Source organism: Nilaparvata lugens, chromosome X (genome assembly GCF_014356525.2).
Source record: "Nilaparvata lugens isolate BPH chromosome X, ASM1435652v1, whole genome shotgun sequence".
Lineage (NCBI taxonomy): Eukaryota > Metazoa > Arthropoda > Insecta > Hemiptera > Delphacidae > Nilaparvata > Nilaparvata lugens.
In genome coordinates, this window is record NC_052518.1 from 54,390,025 (window position 1) to 54,407,945 (window position 17,921).

General features: G+C 31.6%; 1 long non-coding RNA gene across 1 annotated transcript; it reads right to left on the minus strand.

Annotated features, from left to right (window-relative positions):
* Nucleotides 1–711: 711 nt before the first annotated feature.
* Nucleotides 712–5,154, minus strand: LOC120355055. The gene is made up of 3 exons (XR_005573397.1): nucleotides 4,934–5,154; nucleotides 3,892–4,103; nucleotides 712–865 (listed from the first exon to the last, which is right to left on the minus strand). It is a non-coding gene; the product is annotated as an uncharacterized LOC120355055 (long non-coding RNA).
* Nucleotides 5,155–17,921: the final 12,767 nt, after the last annotated feature.

A 17,921-nucleotide genomic window follows, 5' to 3' on the forward strand; every position in this document is an offset into this window, starting at 1 on the left:
GATTTTTCTGATTATATTTTCTGTGATGTATACTATTTTCTTTGAAATTGTAATTGTTTTGATTGACAAAATAAATTTGAATTTGAATTTGAATTTGAATTTTGATATTTTCGAAAATACTACTTCGAACACCATACATTATAAAAAAATTGATGAAAATAAATTTGCGAAGTTAGTTATGAACTCTGACTGGTTTGATATTTATAGATGCACCAGCGTGGATATAGCTTTTAATTATTTCATTAACAAATTAAAAGAATGTCTGGATAAATCTTCGAAAGACGAAACAAGAAAATCTAATAGGGTTAAATTTCGAAAGGCTTGGATGAATCACAATTTATTGAGGAAAATTGAAAAGAAAAATGCTCTAGCTGAAAATTTTTTCAAGGATCCCAGAAATGAAAATTTTAAATTAGACTACAATACTTTCTGTCACATTTTAACGAAAGAGATCAGTGAAATAAAAGAGAAATTCTATCTTGATACCTATCACAAACTGAAAAACAATATGAAAGAGAGAGCTGGCATATCGTCGACTCTCTTCTCGGTATGAGGAAGAAGACCACCGATATTAAGGAAATAACAAATGCTAGAGGTGAAACTATTACAGATCAAGCAGAGATAGATATTGAATCCAATAACATTTTCACAAATTTTGTCTCAGATCATAATTCTACCACATCCGATGCATGTCATTTATCTATCAAGAAATGTCCTTATTGTGGTGCTCCAGAAAACTTTAATCTCTTCCTGTTTGAAGTAGCAATTTTTTGAGCAACATACTGGTTTATGTTACTGTACCTCAATTCAATCTCAATTTTTGTAGCATTCAGATTTTCCTCCAGGATCCGGTGTTTGAACATTTCTAAAACAAATAACAGTTCAAAGTATAGAATCTTTACAAATTAGAAAATAATGATTTTATTTCCTGAATTAATCTGCTAGCAAATTTTTTTTATAACCTAAAAATGTATTTAAATATGCATGACTCTCCCTCTCCTGAAAGGAAAGTCCAAGATAACACAAGAGCGTTTTTTTCACGAAAAAATTATGTCCTCACAGTTTTACATTATAACGTCATATTCTGGTGGGAAAGTCGAGAAAATCAGATTTTTTCACATGAAAAAAAGTGTAAATGTTCCAACTTTTCACGTGAAAAGTACATGAAACTGAAACTTGGAAATAACATTTTTTTTTGTTTCTACATTTTCACGTTATACTGAACTCCCAGGAAAGAACATGAATAAAACGGTTTCTTCTACATTTCTTGTCCCACATTTTCATTTCTTTTGCATGAAAATTTCCGAAAATTCACATGAAAAGAACGTTTGTAAAATACATTTCTACAATATTTTATCATGAAGAGATGGAGAAGGATTACCTTAATTATTCTGAATAAATAACCTTTTCAATTCTTTATTTCTACATTAAAAAACCATAAATCTTATAAAACTTTTGAATAACCACAATATAATGTGAAGTGAATCCTCTACCCTAACTTTACAATAATTTTACACAAAACTGAATAAAAATTAAATTCAACTATAAAGTCCTATTCAGACAAATGGATTTTTCCTAGTAATTAGTGCTATATGCAATCTAACAGCTGGACACTATAATTACAAAAAGAAAGCTCATTTTCATTTGTAATCATGCAACAGCTGACAAATTTCAAAAATGTTTCATGTAAGCTTCTTTTTTCAGCTGTTGGACTTTGTATCAGCCATTTGCTTGTATTAGCTTTGCATCACCAATGGGAAAAAACCATAAATGTCTGGATGGCCAATAGGGAGATTTTTGCTTTAATAAAATGGTGAAACAACAATAATTTATATTAAAATTGAATTTATTCTCAAAACATCACAGTCTTCAACCCTTCAATAAGTTGTAAATCAAAGATTTTGAATGTGAATACCCATTGTGTATTATCTTAAAAGCCTTCTCAAAACGAGAAAGATGAAATCAATAAAAATCTTCTATGATACTTTCATCCAAAATGGCGGCTGATTGAAGTTTTCGTTTTTAAAGAAATAATTGATAAAATTCAATCAGCCGCCATTTTGGATAAATGTATCATAGATTTTTATTGATGTTATCTATCTCGTTCACTTCTACAGCCGAATTAGTCATAAAAGACTTCTTTTATGAACATTTTTGGGAAACTTGAAAATCGGTCAAATTTATTTCTAAGTCTCTATCTGGATTAAAATTAGCGCAAAAGGTCTATTATATCATCAACAGTGAGTTGTAGATAATTTTCGCAAAAGACAAAAAGTGTTTGAAATTCAATTCTGCATCCGAATTATTGATCAGAAATACAATTTTCGACTTTTTTATGAAACTTAAACATCTGGCAAATTTATTTCAAGTCCCTCTGGATTTAGCGCAAAAGGTCAATTATATGGTTAACAGTGCGTTGTAGACGATTTTCGCGGGAGACAAAAAGTATTTGAATTGCAATTCTGCACCCGAATTGATCAACAAAAAGCTTAAAGTGAGACTTTTTGTAAAACTCAAAAAAATTTCAGACTTAATTTGTGTAAAACATTTTCTTTATCTCGATAACGGTGAGTTGGAGATGATTTTTGAAGAAGATAAAAAGGGGTTGGAATTCAATTCCACTTAGGAATATTATTGGTCAGAAAGCCTAAATTGAGACATTTCTAGGGATTAAGTTACATAGGTGCGAGGGGGGAGGAGACACCTTCTGAAAAAAATGTTTGATTTTCACTTTTAACATTTTCACTTAGTGTGTTGACTGGGTAGGTACTGTAAAAATTCCATACTGTACCAACCTTTCTAAGGTTTATTTTAGTAAACATTTCTAATGTTTATCAAACATTGTTTTTATAACGTTTATCAGCAATATACATTCTAGATGTTTCTTAAACGTTTATAGAGTAAACGTTTATTTTAGTAAACTTTTCTAACGTTTATTAAACATTGTTTTCATAACGTTTATCAAATTTATACATTTTAAACGGTTTTTAAACTTTTTGTGCTGTGTGGGATGAACACTACAGGTTGATTTCCTCTCCCCTGTATTAGAGGAGATTTTGGAAGTGACAATGAGAAATAGACAATGTGAAGAGGACAATGTAAAATAGGCTACTCCAGGATTGTTTGACACTCACAATAGAAACAAAATTCGAGGGAATGCGTAGCAAGCTATATTCAAGATCAATTCAAATCGGCTTCAACTGACAAGGGGTATTCAAGGCAGAGTCAAGACTTGTTTGACCCATGCAATAAAAGCTAAATTCGAACGAATACATAGCACGCCATATTCAATTTCGATTCCAACCAAGTTTGTTAGCCTTGAAAAACAGGGGTATGCTGCTTTCGATTCTAGTATGGAAATTCAAGAGTTCTTCGAGTTGAATGTCAAGCAAGATCGTTTTCAGCTGGATTCAACTTCAGCCTTGATTGACAAGTGAAGGCTACTTCTAATTCAAGCCTTGAATCAAGCCTTACTGCTGACTGGGGTACAGATAAGAGTACCGACTGTAGAAAAAATACTGTAGAAGTTGGAAAGAATTCATCACTTTAGTACTGTATTAATAATATAATTAATAATTTACTATGATTTACTACTTGAGCCTCTAGTTCATGAGTTCTGATGATTAAACTATTGTAAGATAATCTAATTTCGTATTGATATTGACTTGATAACAGAACTTCCAAAAGGAATTTGGTTGTCATTGTGGAGTAAAGTTATTATTGTGATGATTCTGAAATAGTATGATTTATAACGCCAAGTAGATGATGTTTCTACAACAGCATTACTTGCCACTGAGTGAGTGAGTGTGAAATTTAATTTAAAAGTATTAGCGCAAAATGATGAAATGGTAGGTAATGACAATTATCTTACTTAATTAAGGTGTATCTTACCTTTAAAAGTTTTATTCCCCATTTGATCCAATGTGTCCTGAGTTTTCTTTTAGCAATACAATTTTTTGTTGTTGCTGGGATATGCATTATGAATATATACATGATTCAACTATAAATGTATGCTTCCACTTTTTTGCTCATCTCATTATTCGATATTACTCTGTAGCATCATTATCATCATTCTTCACACATTGTCAATTGCAAACATTCCCCTGCAAATAAAAATTTGACAACAATAAAACAAATTTACAGGTTTCAATATTGTAGGTAGAAATATTATTCATCCACTTTTTGTAGGCTTATTGTTACATCTATTCCACCCTACTTATGCATATTGAATTCAGTCAATGATGATAAACAGTTGAATAAGAAGCATAGGTACCTCAACGTTTTGTAGCTTTTCACATGTGAGGAAAGGTACGATATAAATATGTAGGCTGGATTGTTGTTAGAAAGGTTTTATCTGGATTATTTTCTATCTTATCCATTGAACAAGTGTAGCGAGTTCTTAATTTGGACTCTAGGACTTAAGTGTTAGCACAATATGTTACTCGTGATAACAGCTACTGTACCGAACTCTTTGACTAAACTACTTCAAAATTTGAACTCTCTTTGAGACCATCCTACAGATCAAAGTTGTCAATGAAATTGGCTCTTTCCTTCGTCCTTTATGAGGATAACAGGATATCATAATTTAGAAGTGGATATGAAAACATGTCAGTGGTAGCATAAATCATATTAATCACAAATTACACGTGATAGAATCACTTTTAAATTTTCCACTTTCATATGGTCAGGAATATTTCTTGTTGTCATCATGGATGTTAACAACCCATTTGATTCATAATTGAGCCTATTAATATATTGCATATCATAGGTCCAATAGGCCCAAAAACATAATAATAAAGAGTAGAACCTGATTATTGGAACACATCCTCTTGCACATATTCAGAACTGTCAGTATATAGTAGCATAAGCATGAATATATTATTATTGTATTCGAAACTGTACCTAGAGTTCTAGAGTAATATTATCTACTTACTTTTCTTGATAGGAGAAGATCAAATATTCATGTTATTTAAAAACTAATAAATGACTGAAGAACTGTAAAGAGAACTGGAACTGGAACTTTCCACCTACAGATATGCGAAATGTGGTGCATGATGCATCCTTTTCGACTGAAACACTTATAGAGACTAGAGTAGATGAGTAGACCAAAAACGCGCCAAAACGCTTCGATTTCGACAACCTATAGTGAAAAGAATAAGGGATAAGGGTGTGAATAAAGAATAAGGGTGTGAGTGAGTGAATGATGTTGGACAGAGAAGGAGTGGGTGTTGATCAGGGAGTGGACAATGGTGAGGCCTGCCATTACAAAAGAGAAACTGTTTGAAAGGAGAACTAAATGGGACTGATATTGTGGCCAAAGCATGCAGTCGAAATCATAAGGAAAGAATGGTAGATGTAGAGGTGTTGGAAGGTAGGGAAAGGGGGGGTGAGAGTTGTGCAGGGTAATAAACCCTGATGACCAAAAAGAAAAAAGAGAGGGCAATAATTGCAACATCCTTTTCATGTTCTATTATAATATATTGCACGCGTTACTATTACATATATCCTTCATTCACTAATAAGATGAGCTTTACAGTTTATCTATAGCTCAATTGGCTACAGTATCTAAATCACAAACCAAAATCGATCATATGAGCACAATACTAAATATAAAAATATTTCTAAATTTTAAGCTGGTAATCAAGATTGATTACAAAGATAAGCCAAAAAAGTAGCATTTGTGCATTTACTGATGAAGTAGAAAACCAGATATTACTTGAACTCTAAGCTCATTCAACTTCAAGACAAAGTTGGAAATTCGAATCAAACAAATTATATTTCATGCATAATTGAATAATCGGACCGATTATGAATGAAGTATTCCTGAGAAAAAACCATGTTCCATGCTTTAATATTGAAAATCGTTCTGTATTCCTAAAAATATCAAGCCTTCGATGTCTACAATCTGAGAATGAAAAAGAGAAACCTACATGATGCAAAGTATTCTCGGATATTATGATCAGTTTTCCAGATATATATTAGTTTTAATGGAAAGTATAATACTTATATCTCTTGCTACGATATCAAAGAAAGTACAGAATACTGATACCTACATGATGCAAAGTATTCTCGAATATTATGATCAGTTTCCCACATATATATCAGTTGTAATGGAAAGTATAATACTTATGCCTCTTGCTACGATATCAAAGAAAGTAAAGAATACTGATACTGAAAAAGACTTGGGAAATATAACCTAAAGATCTCAAAATTGATGCTGTTAGATCTCAGAATAAATAAATAATATCAATCAACTTCGAAAAGAGAGAAGACCAAAGGCAATTCTTGTATTTAAAAGATGAATTTTAATATTTCCATGTAACACCAACACCAACTCGTACTATGTATGAGTATAATGTCATTCATCCCAATTTAAAAGGATTTTTAACTCCGGCCGCAAAAGACGTGTCTTGTCAAAACAATTTCGCCTGTATTTGCTAAGAATGAAGCACCTGAAATGAAGTGACCCATATCTACTTCCTCCTTCATGTTGCTTAATGAACAAACCATATTGTCTTGTGTGGGATTTCAATAATAATAATTGTACAAGCTCATTCCCAGCCTTTAAGAATACCACAGATTAGTCTAGAATTACGATTATCAAATATGTAATTTTAATGATTGAATTGTTATCATTTGCTGTTCTTATTGTTCACGCAACTTTCTTCGAATTGATTCCTCAGTTTCCACACAATTCAATTTTATTCCTCTAATCCATGCCAATCCCCGATCATGGAAACCAATTTTGAATCATATTCTCAATCTTAACCCTTGTAAATTGATATTCTGGAAGTTTGTAGTTCAAATCTTTCAAACAACTTTTAACAAATCCGAAGTGTAGCATTAGGGTATGCAACTCACCAATCACTGGTCAAGTCAAGGTAACTTTTGTTGAAAGAATGTATTTCTTAAATGGAAGATTATTATAGTTTCAATTCGGTAGAGGTAATAAAGGACTGTCTGAATATTTCTTTACGTAGGGCTTTGGTTGGGATTGGCGCTAAGTAGTCTATTAATATTGTGAATGGAAATGGAGACATTGGAAAAAAAAAGGAAATTCACTTCTACACCCGAATCATTCATCAAAAATACATTGTTAAAATCTGCCTAAATTATTACAGTGCCAAGTTTTTAACTGCATTTAAAATTTACCCATTTACTTTTATTGATATCACTAAAAGTTCAGTGATAACAATAGATTTTCGTTGACTGTATTTACCATTATTTCTATTGATATCCATGAGCACCTGTGATATCACTGAACGTACAGTGATATCAATAGAAGTTCATTGACTGTATTTACCGTGATGTGTATTGATATCCATGAACTCCTATTGATATCACTAAACTTGTAGTGATATCAATATAAGTTCATTGACTGTATTTACCGTGATTTCTATTGGTATCCATGGATTTCTATTGATATCCATGAGCTTCTATTGATATCACTAAACTTGCAGTGATATCAATATAAGTTCATTGACTGTATTTACCGTGATTTCTATTGGTATCCATGAACTTCTATTGATATCACTAAACTTGTAGTGATATCAATATAAGTTCATTGACTGTATTTACCGTGATTTCTATTGGTATCCAAGGATTTCTATTGATATCCATGAGCTTCTATTGATATCACTAAACTTGCAGTGATATCAATATAAGCTCATTGACTGTATTCACCGTGATTTCTATTGGTATCCATGAACTTCTTTTGATATCACTAAACTTGTAGTGATATCAATATAAGTTCATTGACTGTATTTACCGTGATTTCTATTGGTATCCATGGATTTCTATCGATATCCATGAGCACGTATTGATATCCATGAGCATATATTGATATCAATAGAGTTTTTCTATCGATTTCTATGGATCTCTTCCACTAGGGACACAATCCCATACAGCATAAGGGACTGTGCTAGAGAGGAGTAGATAACTCTTAGACGCGATCAGTTCAGTACCATATGTGATAAATCTATAGCTCAAGTTAATTATTGAGGAATTGTGAACTGACTCACTAACCACAATTTATGAAAAACTACCCTATTGATTGCGATAAACCTATGAAGGATTTCTTATTCCTAGAATCACATTACAAACGAAAAACAGCACAGCTTTCTTTGGTACTAGGTGCTCTCTGCGAAGTCTAGTGAAGATAATAATTACTTTTGAACGTTTATGTTTAATAACTTAAAAGAACGTTTTGAAACGTTCAAGTCATGTTAGCTTCTAGCAAATCAATAAATCAATTGATGTATTAATAATGATATCATATTGGGCTTATTGAGGATGGGTATAATAATAACAATCGTTCAAGTATCTAGTACGCATTATTGTAGCTTATCTGAAAAAGTCTCTCCATAATTTAAGACAATAAAAGATATGAATTATCGTGATTTGCATGATAGGCTACCAAAGAGAATGAAGATCTAAAACTTTTATTTTTATAATTTTGCTGTAAACTTACTATAATCATAATTGATATATTATTAGGATAGGAAGAGAGTAATGAATAACTTACAGCGTTTCATCAACAGATATTTCAAAAACCACCTATCATTCCTGCAACAAAACTGTAGTCTAGTGTGTTCTATAAAATGTTGTTGCTTTCACATTATATTTGCAACAAGTTTTTTTAAATACTTGACAGATTACACTTTCATAAGACTTCAAACGTTAATTCATTCATAGAAGATTATAGGCCTACTACTTAGCAGTTATTATTCTTATGAGGATTATAGTTTTACTCATCCTACTGCTAGTATTAACTGATCTAATATAGGATAGACTATTAAAAGAAAGGATTGGCTTATAGACTTACGGGATGAGAAATTCATGAATGACATATCATCATGTCTGAACTACTGGACTGATTAACTTGAAATTTTGCATCTGGACTCTTAATTTATCGAGGATGGTTAAAGGCCTATTTAAAATTGTTTGAGATTTCAGTAGGTCAAGTTTCCAGTCTGTCAAGTTTTCAATTAGAGGGTTACTTGCTAGTCAGTAATAAGTGCACAGTTCACTTACAACTCCTATTACACAGTTATTAAGAACTAACTCTATACTATATTATATCAGGTCCTACTACGATGTAGCCTACAAGGAACTCCATACCTTACGTTTACGTGTAGTATAGAATTCCGTGTCTGCCCAGAAAAGCAAAGACAAGAGTGTCATCATCAAGGAGCCAGCTAGTGCCGTTGACTCATTCTTTTGAGTTCTGAGCTATTGATAAACTAGAAACATTGTCTACTTTTCAACTTTCTTCTTTCAGAAAATGTTGAGAACGATGTTCTTGCTTTGTAAATACATGTAAATACATGTATGTATTGGTAGCTATAGTTACACTACCGGGCGTAGTTGGATGAGCAACTAACAATAGGACAGAAAGTCCTACCTCACTTTCTCACTATCATTTTTTCCTCTCTCTTTCGTCCCCTCAATCTTATTTTGTCTCTCCCTCACAATTATCCAGGTCGTGTGGGAAGGATATTATTTTATACACTTTTCAGAGTCGACATATATTTGTTGAAACACCGCCGATTTATTTAGATATATTACAATATAATATTATTGTTATTCAAATTGCATTCCATCTTTATTTTCATCAATTGATTTTTTATACTTCGTAGAATCCATTGAATTTATTGATTAGCAATACTGCCATTCAATGTTGATATTAGTGTATAAGCAAGTATACACTGTAACATGGATAAAGAACTGTAATCTATCTATCTAATTTATCTCACTTTGCTTGAATATATTAACAACTAGCAGGTAACCCGTGCTCCGCAAGGGTCTAATTAGGAGCATGTCAAACCAAAAATTGACCTAATTAAATCCTGGAGAATTTAAAATGGGCCTATAACCATCCTTGATAAATAAGGAATATTTATGCAAAATTTCAGTCTGGAAGTTCAGATGTGTTGATGCGTCATTCGTGAATTTCCCATCCCCCATGACTTACATATAATCCAATTCTTTCTTTCATTGTGAATTATAGATATATTATCCTTCATACCCAGTAAAAGTGATTCAATTCAATGTAATTTACAGTATGAACCACCATTTATTGTAATTTACAAAAATACCTTAAAATGAGAAGAATTTCAACCTTTCTATGAGAAGGTTCACAAAAAGTGGAGCAAAAAGGGTTCAAAAAGGTTTTTGGGAAGGTTTTCGGCGAAAACCGCTCCAGTTCACCCTTCACAAGGTTTCCACAAGTTTATGTGAAAAGTTTTTATTTAAAGTCTATGATAATGATTTAAAAAGGTTTTCGTAATTTTATGTGCTATCTGGGTATTGTAAGAATTTCAAGATAAATTTATGTCAATTGATTTATTTCCTGAAGTGTGATAAAATATGTGAATGAGTAATTTTTTTTATATATACGAGGGTTTATCAGTTAATTCACTCAAACAGGAAGCTGATCAGATCTCTTGGATTTTGAATTTGGCGCGCTACCTGGTAATGAAATGGAATGAAATGAAAAAATTCTTCATTAGGCGGAGTTAGGAAGAATTTTTTCATTTCATTAACAGGTAGCGCGCCAAATTCAAAACCTGGTAATGGTTTTCAGCTATTTTTATGGTTCCTGATGGAAAAACATTTTTGTTACTCTCGGTATTTGATAGGTGGTTGTATTATATCTATATTTGATTTTGATTCAGGAGTTTATTATGATAGGGGTCTGAGTTTAGAGAAGGTTATTAATTTTAAATTCTATCAGATTAAACATAACTTGATAAAGGCATGATGTTGTCCATTCAATCTGGTAGAATTATAAGAACGGCAAAAAATCGATGTGTTTGTGTAACTGGCTTATTTATCCTTGGTTCAATTACAGTACTTCCAAGTTATGTTTTCCCATTATTTCAATTATTATCGTATATCATGCATCATTACATTTTGGGGTCACATTTGCCACTCTATTCATTGCCTCGTCAGGAATAACGTTAACTACTGATACATATTCTCAAGGCTCTGCAGGAGGGGAACCATGTCGAATTGCTATCTCCATAATTGTAATGTTAATTGGGATTCTATATAACTCGGTTGATTTCCATCCAAACGTTCCGGTCAATATCTCATTATGAAGGTTTGTTAATTCTCTATTGAAGCTGCGAAGTAGAAAATTAATATTGATTCTTGAGAAAACATTCATATTGCTTTATTAAGTGGGAAACTTTTATAATTTTTTCCTGGCTTTTTTGATGAATATTTTGGAAATTTATCTCGCAACATGAATTAGTTTTGATGAGTTCTGTTGAAATTGATGTTTTCATAGAAATCTTCACATCCGTACGGTTTTTAAATGGAATCTAGCAAAGGAATTTTTCGTTTGCAAGCCACTGATAAATGGAGGTGACAGACCCTCACACGCACTGAGTGCATGACCGCCTTCAGTTGACTGAAGGGGACCGGTTTCTTGGGCTTTGTTTCCCTGTAAACAATAGTTCTTACATTTCCACTCCCTTTTGAAAGTTATTCGCAGAAAGAGTTCATGAGTGAAGGGATCTTGAACTGACAAAATATTATCAGTATACAGAATGTTATGAAAAAAGGTGCCCATAAGTCAGGGTGTGATTCCTCACATCGAGAGAAAAAAAAGTAGTAATTAACATAGGTTCGAAAATGCTTGGTTATCAAGTTATACAGAGTGGAAGATTTCGTCTGAATTTCTGTGCCTCTGCTAAAACGAAGCCCTACGGGTATTTGTTGGCTGTTAACTAAGATATACAATTTAGCGTACTTTCTGTAAAATGAACTGAAAAATTGAATAAAACCGTTTCCAGACCTGTAGCTACAGTTATTTTTAAGATATATTACGAAATACGCGAAACTTGGTCCCGAAAAACAAGTTCCTATAATGTTTGAAGCTGATTTACTATATTAAATGTCTCTCTCTCTCTCTCTCTCTCTCTCTCTCTCTCTCTCTCTCTCTCTCTATATATATATATATATATATATATATATATATATATATTATATATATATATATATACATAATATCAAATATTAAATGTCTCTCTCTCTCTCTCTCTCTCTCTCTCTCTCTCTCTATATATATATATATATATATATATATATATATATAACGTATATAGTATATATTATATGCTATGTAATCGTTTTAGTTTGTATTATTTATATATATATATATAATATATATATATATATATCCCGTTCGTGTTCCAATGGGAAGGATATTATGTTATACTTTACTTCAATCATTCCAAACGATTCATAAGTCATTTCCAATCAATCATTGATTAACAAATGATTGGAAAGTACTCTAAATCACTCCACTCCATTTATTCTAACCAATTTGTGAATCATTTTGAATTATCGATTCTCAATTGAGGGGAAAGTACTCCAAGCACTTCTGCAATCATTCTAAATGATTCATAAAACATTTCCAATAATTGATTTTCAAATAATTGGAAAGTACTTCCAATCACTTCACTTCAATCATTCTAAATGATTCATAAATAATTTTCAATCATCGATTATAAAATGATTGGAAATTACTTTCAAGTACTTTTCTACAATCATTCTAAATGACTCATAAATCAGTTCCAATCATTGATCAACAAATGATTGGAAAGTACTACTTCAATCATTCTAAATGATTCATAAATCATTTTCAATCATCAATTTTATAGAATGATTGGAAAGTTCTTTCAAGTACTTTACTTCAATCATTTTAAATGATTCATAAATCAGTTTCAATCATTGATTATAAAATGATTGGGAAGTAATTTCAAGTACTTTACTCCATTCATTCTAAATGATTCATAAATCATTTCCAATCATTGATTAACAAATGATTGAAAAGTACTCTAAATCACTCTACTCCAATCATTCTAAACAATTTGTAAATAATTTTCAATTATCCATTCTCGATTAAAGAGAAAGTACTCCAAGCACTTCTGCAATCATTCTAAATGATTCTTACATCATTTTCAATCATTGATTTCCAAATGATTGAAAATAACTTCCAATAACTCTTATTCAATCATTCAAAATGATTTATCAATTATTTCCAATCATCGATTTTTACTAATGATTGCAAGTACTTCAAGCAATTCTGCAATCATTCTAAATTATCCATAATCAGTTCCTATCATCGATTTCAAGATAATTCTAAAGTACTTTAAAAGACATTACTTCAATAATTTTGAACGATTTGTAAATCATTCTCATGCAGTCATCAATTTTCAAATGATTGGAGAGTATTTCCAATCATTTCACTTCAATCATTTTTAATGTTTAATAAATCATTTCCAAACATTGGTCTACAAGATTCTTCTACATCATTATGGAGATATACTTCACACTTTATGATCTGTTGAGGATACTTGTTGGTTATTCAAAGTTTCTCAATTTTTACTAAGTATAGATGACTCATCAGAAATCATTGGAAATTATTTTCAAGCAATTCCGCAAATCATTTCATTCAGATGATTCCGAATGATTGTCAATGGATTTCAATCAGAAATGAGAAAAAAATCAATAACTTGAAATTATTGTAAATGATTTTAAAGTAATTATAATAGTATCTTCCAAATCACTTCAAAGTACTTCAAATCAGTTCACTCCAATCATTCTAAATCATTGATAAATCAGTTTCAATCATTGGTCTTCAAGTAATTGAAAAGTACTTCAAAGTACCTTATTCAAATCATTTCAAGTAATTTATAAATCATGTCCAATCATTGGTATTCAAATGATTGAAAAGTACTTTAAAGTACTTTACTAAATCATTTGAGGTAATTTATAAATCATTTTCAATCATTGGTCTGCAATGACATTTCATGGAGAATTAAAAGTAATTGGAAAGTACTTTAGAATGATTTAACTCGCCCTAAAAAGAGGTGACAAATTTGAAATCACTGGCAATCAGTTTCAAGCACTCTCAAATCATTTCCTTGCTGCTTGAGTAGTAGAATGAATATTGTAGGAAATTATGTAAGCTTCAATTTGTTATATGACAGTTAAGTCCTTAAGATACATAGTTTTTGAGTTTTATGCGAGAAACCAAAAAATGGTACCCTCGAACCCCTCCACCCCCTTAGCACAGAGGGTAGGGGTGATGACGTTTGATATGTTTACCTACTTACTACTCTCAACAGATCTGCGGGGTCAAAAATTGTCTTCCCAACTTTTCCCTCTATAAACTTTCCTTGACTGTACTATTGAACAAGTTAAAAGAAAGAGAATTGCTTTGCCAGTATCTGTACATGCACACTTCTTATTCAAAACTGGCAATATGAAATGGAATTTTTGTTTGTTTTCAAAATTTATTTGTTTTTTGTATTGTGGTAAAAATTGTTCAATTCAAAATTTCACTTGATAAATAAATTGTGCCAGAACATTACAATAATAATTATTATTACTGCAATTGGACCGATTGCTACGAATTTATTCTATTCTATTGGGTGGAATTATATACATAACCTCATTTTAAAACTCCATTGCATTATCCTATTTCAACATTGCTGAAGCTATAGTGTACTTTCTGCCAGTAGAATAATGTTGTCTGGAATTTGTTTGAAAACAATCATAGGTAATTTATTTGTTTATTTTCTTTTGCAGAAAAACTGCAGGGCATCCGCACAGCTCTTCGGTCATATATCATTTGTTGTTCATCCATCTGTGGAACAAATACCTAACTAATCCAGAAATTACAAATCAGCATTAGTCCAGTCACTATATACATTGGTGCATGCAATTTATATTGTAGTTCTGATTTTTTAATATATTATTTGGGTACAACAATAAATTTTCCATTTTTCGACCGAATTTGACTTATGATGCATGAATTTGGACCGCCTTGACGAGACGAGAAGAATGAATTGTAGTACGATGAAATCTGAGCACTGTGTCAAAAGCTATAAGTGATTGATAAGGTGTCCTTAAAGCGCGCCTCTCCACTAGGAAATACTGAAATGAAGTGCATCTAACGGGTGATTCTCATAGAACAATATCATGAACCTATGTCATTGTGCGGAATACCAATGTGAGGACAATGTAGTTGGTGATTATGTTTGAAGCAGAAAATTAGGTGTTTTTCGCAATACAAGGAGCATTGTTGTCAGGTGTACCGGGAAATCTTTATAAGATAGAGCGCTCTACCCCATCTCAGATTGTATAGAACAAAAATACGCCGAGAGGAATTTTGAATTATATATCTAAATGGTAACAATCGTAAGATATTGTTGATCAAAAATTAAAAATCATAAAAATTGATTTTTTCTTCAAATTTCACTCATTTTTGAAAAATCATAACTCAGTTCTCATTGAAGATAGAGAGTTCCGAATGATCTCATTTTATTCAGAATTTCATAATCTACTAAAAAGCATCAGGAAAAATTTTTCTGTCCGATTACGAGATTTGGCAGGAATAGCTGAATACTGGAAAATGAGCCGAAAATACGAGGTTTTTGGGCCACTGTATCTAGCACAAGGAAATTTTGCATGGAGAAATTTTGCATGTATTACACAGATGTCTGGAGAAGCTTAGCAATGGTTTACTAAACATCCCAAGGCATGGGTTGCTTTTCGTGGATTAGCGTGGGTCTACTTTGCGGTGGGCCTTTATTTGTGATTAGTCAGAACATAATTTGTTATTTGCCCAATTTCAAATGAAATGTTCTTGAAATTTTGTTTTTGTGTCATCTCATTCCTAGGAAATAATAAAAAAATATTTATAAGTTGTTAGCTATGTAGTTTTTCATTTGAGAGAATATCCTGTTATGATTTCTTTATTTGAATTACTCATACAAAAGCATATAATTTTGAATATTGGAGAGTTAATGATAAATCTAAATGGTATAATACCACTGATTGAATGAGATAAATCATAATATGAATTCATAAATCACTCAATTCGCTTGGTCAACTATATGCATAGCAATGACATTAGTCAAATAGTTTTCAGCTATTTGAGTCAACCATCCTAGCTAGTCTTAATTTTTTACTAGGAATATAGCAGTCAGACATTTGCAGTTTGCTTTTTTCAATGTCTGCTCGTTCACACACCGAAAAACAAGGGAACCCCTAGTGGAAGTGATCAATAGAGATCAATAAGAAAAAATGTATTGATATCAATAGGTATTTTACCAAATACCTATTGTTATCAATACACATCGATACATATCCATGGATATCAATACATAACCAGCTGTATTGATATCAATGCACATCAATACATTTCCATGGATTTGTATTGGCCCAAATAATGATATCAATACACATCAATAGGTAGCCATGGATATCAATACATAACCAGCTGTATTGATATCAATACACATCAATACATTTCCATGGATATGTATTGATGTGTATTGGCCCAAATACCTATTGATACCAATACACATCAATAGGTAGCCATGGATATCAATTCATAACCAGCTGTATTGATATCAATACAGATCAATAGCCATCCATGAGCAGCATGTCCCCTTTCTAGAAAAAATCCTCTTTTAAATCTAGGAGAGCAGCTTAGGATGAGGATAACGTTTGCAAGGATTAGAATATTCTAACCCAGCTGCGACAAGCATCAGACAAGGGAGTATACCTGTTGAATTATCTATAATCAATATAAGTAAATTGGATTCAGTGGATGGATGTCTATTGACATATTGATAATTAAGGAATGTAAATAGTTAAGACATAAATAATGTAGAAAGTTGTTTATTAGAATAACTCATATGCATGTCATTTATTTATGAAGAAAGGTTCTTATTGTGATGCTTCAGAATACTTCAATCTCTTCCTGTTTAAAGTAGCAATTTTTTGAGCTACATACTGGTTTATGTTACTGCACCTCAATAAAATTTCAATTTTTGAAGCATTCAGATATTCCTCCAGGATCCGGTGTTTGAACATTTCTAGAACAAATGACAGTTCAAATTATAAAATCTTGACAAATTAGAAGATAAGGATTTTATTTCCTGAATTAATCTGGTAGCAAATTTATTTAATAACCTAAAAATGTATTTAAATATGCATGAAACTCCCTCTCGTGAAAGGAGAGTTCAAGATAACACAAGAGCGTTTTTTTCACGTAGAAAACCTCGAGAAAACCCCATTTTTCCACATGAAAAAAGGTGGGAAAGTTCCAACTTTTCACGTAAAAAGTATCTACGTGAACCTGAAACTTGAAAATAACATTTTTTGTTTTTACATTTTCACGTTATACTGAGCATGTAAAAACTCTCAGAAAAGAACATGTATAAAACGGTTTTTCCTACATTTCTTGTCCCACATTTTGTCATTTATTTCACATGATTTATTCTGTCCGATTACGAGATTTGGCAGGAATAGCTGAATACTGGAAAATGAGCCGGAAATACGAGGTTTTTGGGCCACTGTATCTAGCACAAGGAAATTTTGCATGGAGAAATTTTGCATGTATTACACAGATGTCTGGAGAAGCTTAGCAATGGTTTACTAAACATCCCAAGGCATGGGTTGCTTTTCGTGGATTAGCGTGGGTCTACTTTGCGGTGGGCCTTTATTTGTGATTAGTCAGAACATAATTTGTTATTTGCCCAATTTCAAATGAAATGTTCTTGAAATTTTGTTTTTGTGTCATCTCATTCCTAGGAAATAATAAAAAAATATTTATAAGTTGTTAGCTATGTAGTTTTTCATTTGAGAGAATATCCTGTTATGATTTCTTTATTTAAATTACTCATACAAAAGCATATAATTTTGAATATTGAAGAGTTAATGATAAATCTAAATGGTATAATACCACTGATTGAATGAGATAAATCATAATATGAATTCATAAATCACTCAATTCGCTTGGTCAACTATATGCATAGCAATGACATTAGTCAAATAGTTTTCAGCTATTTGAGTCAACCATCCTAGCTAGTCTCAATTTTTTACTAGGAATATAG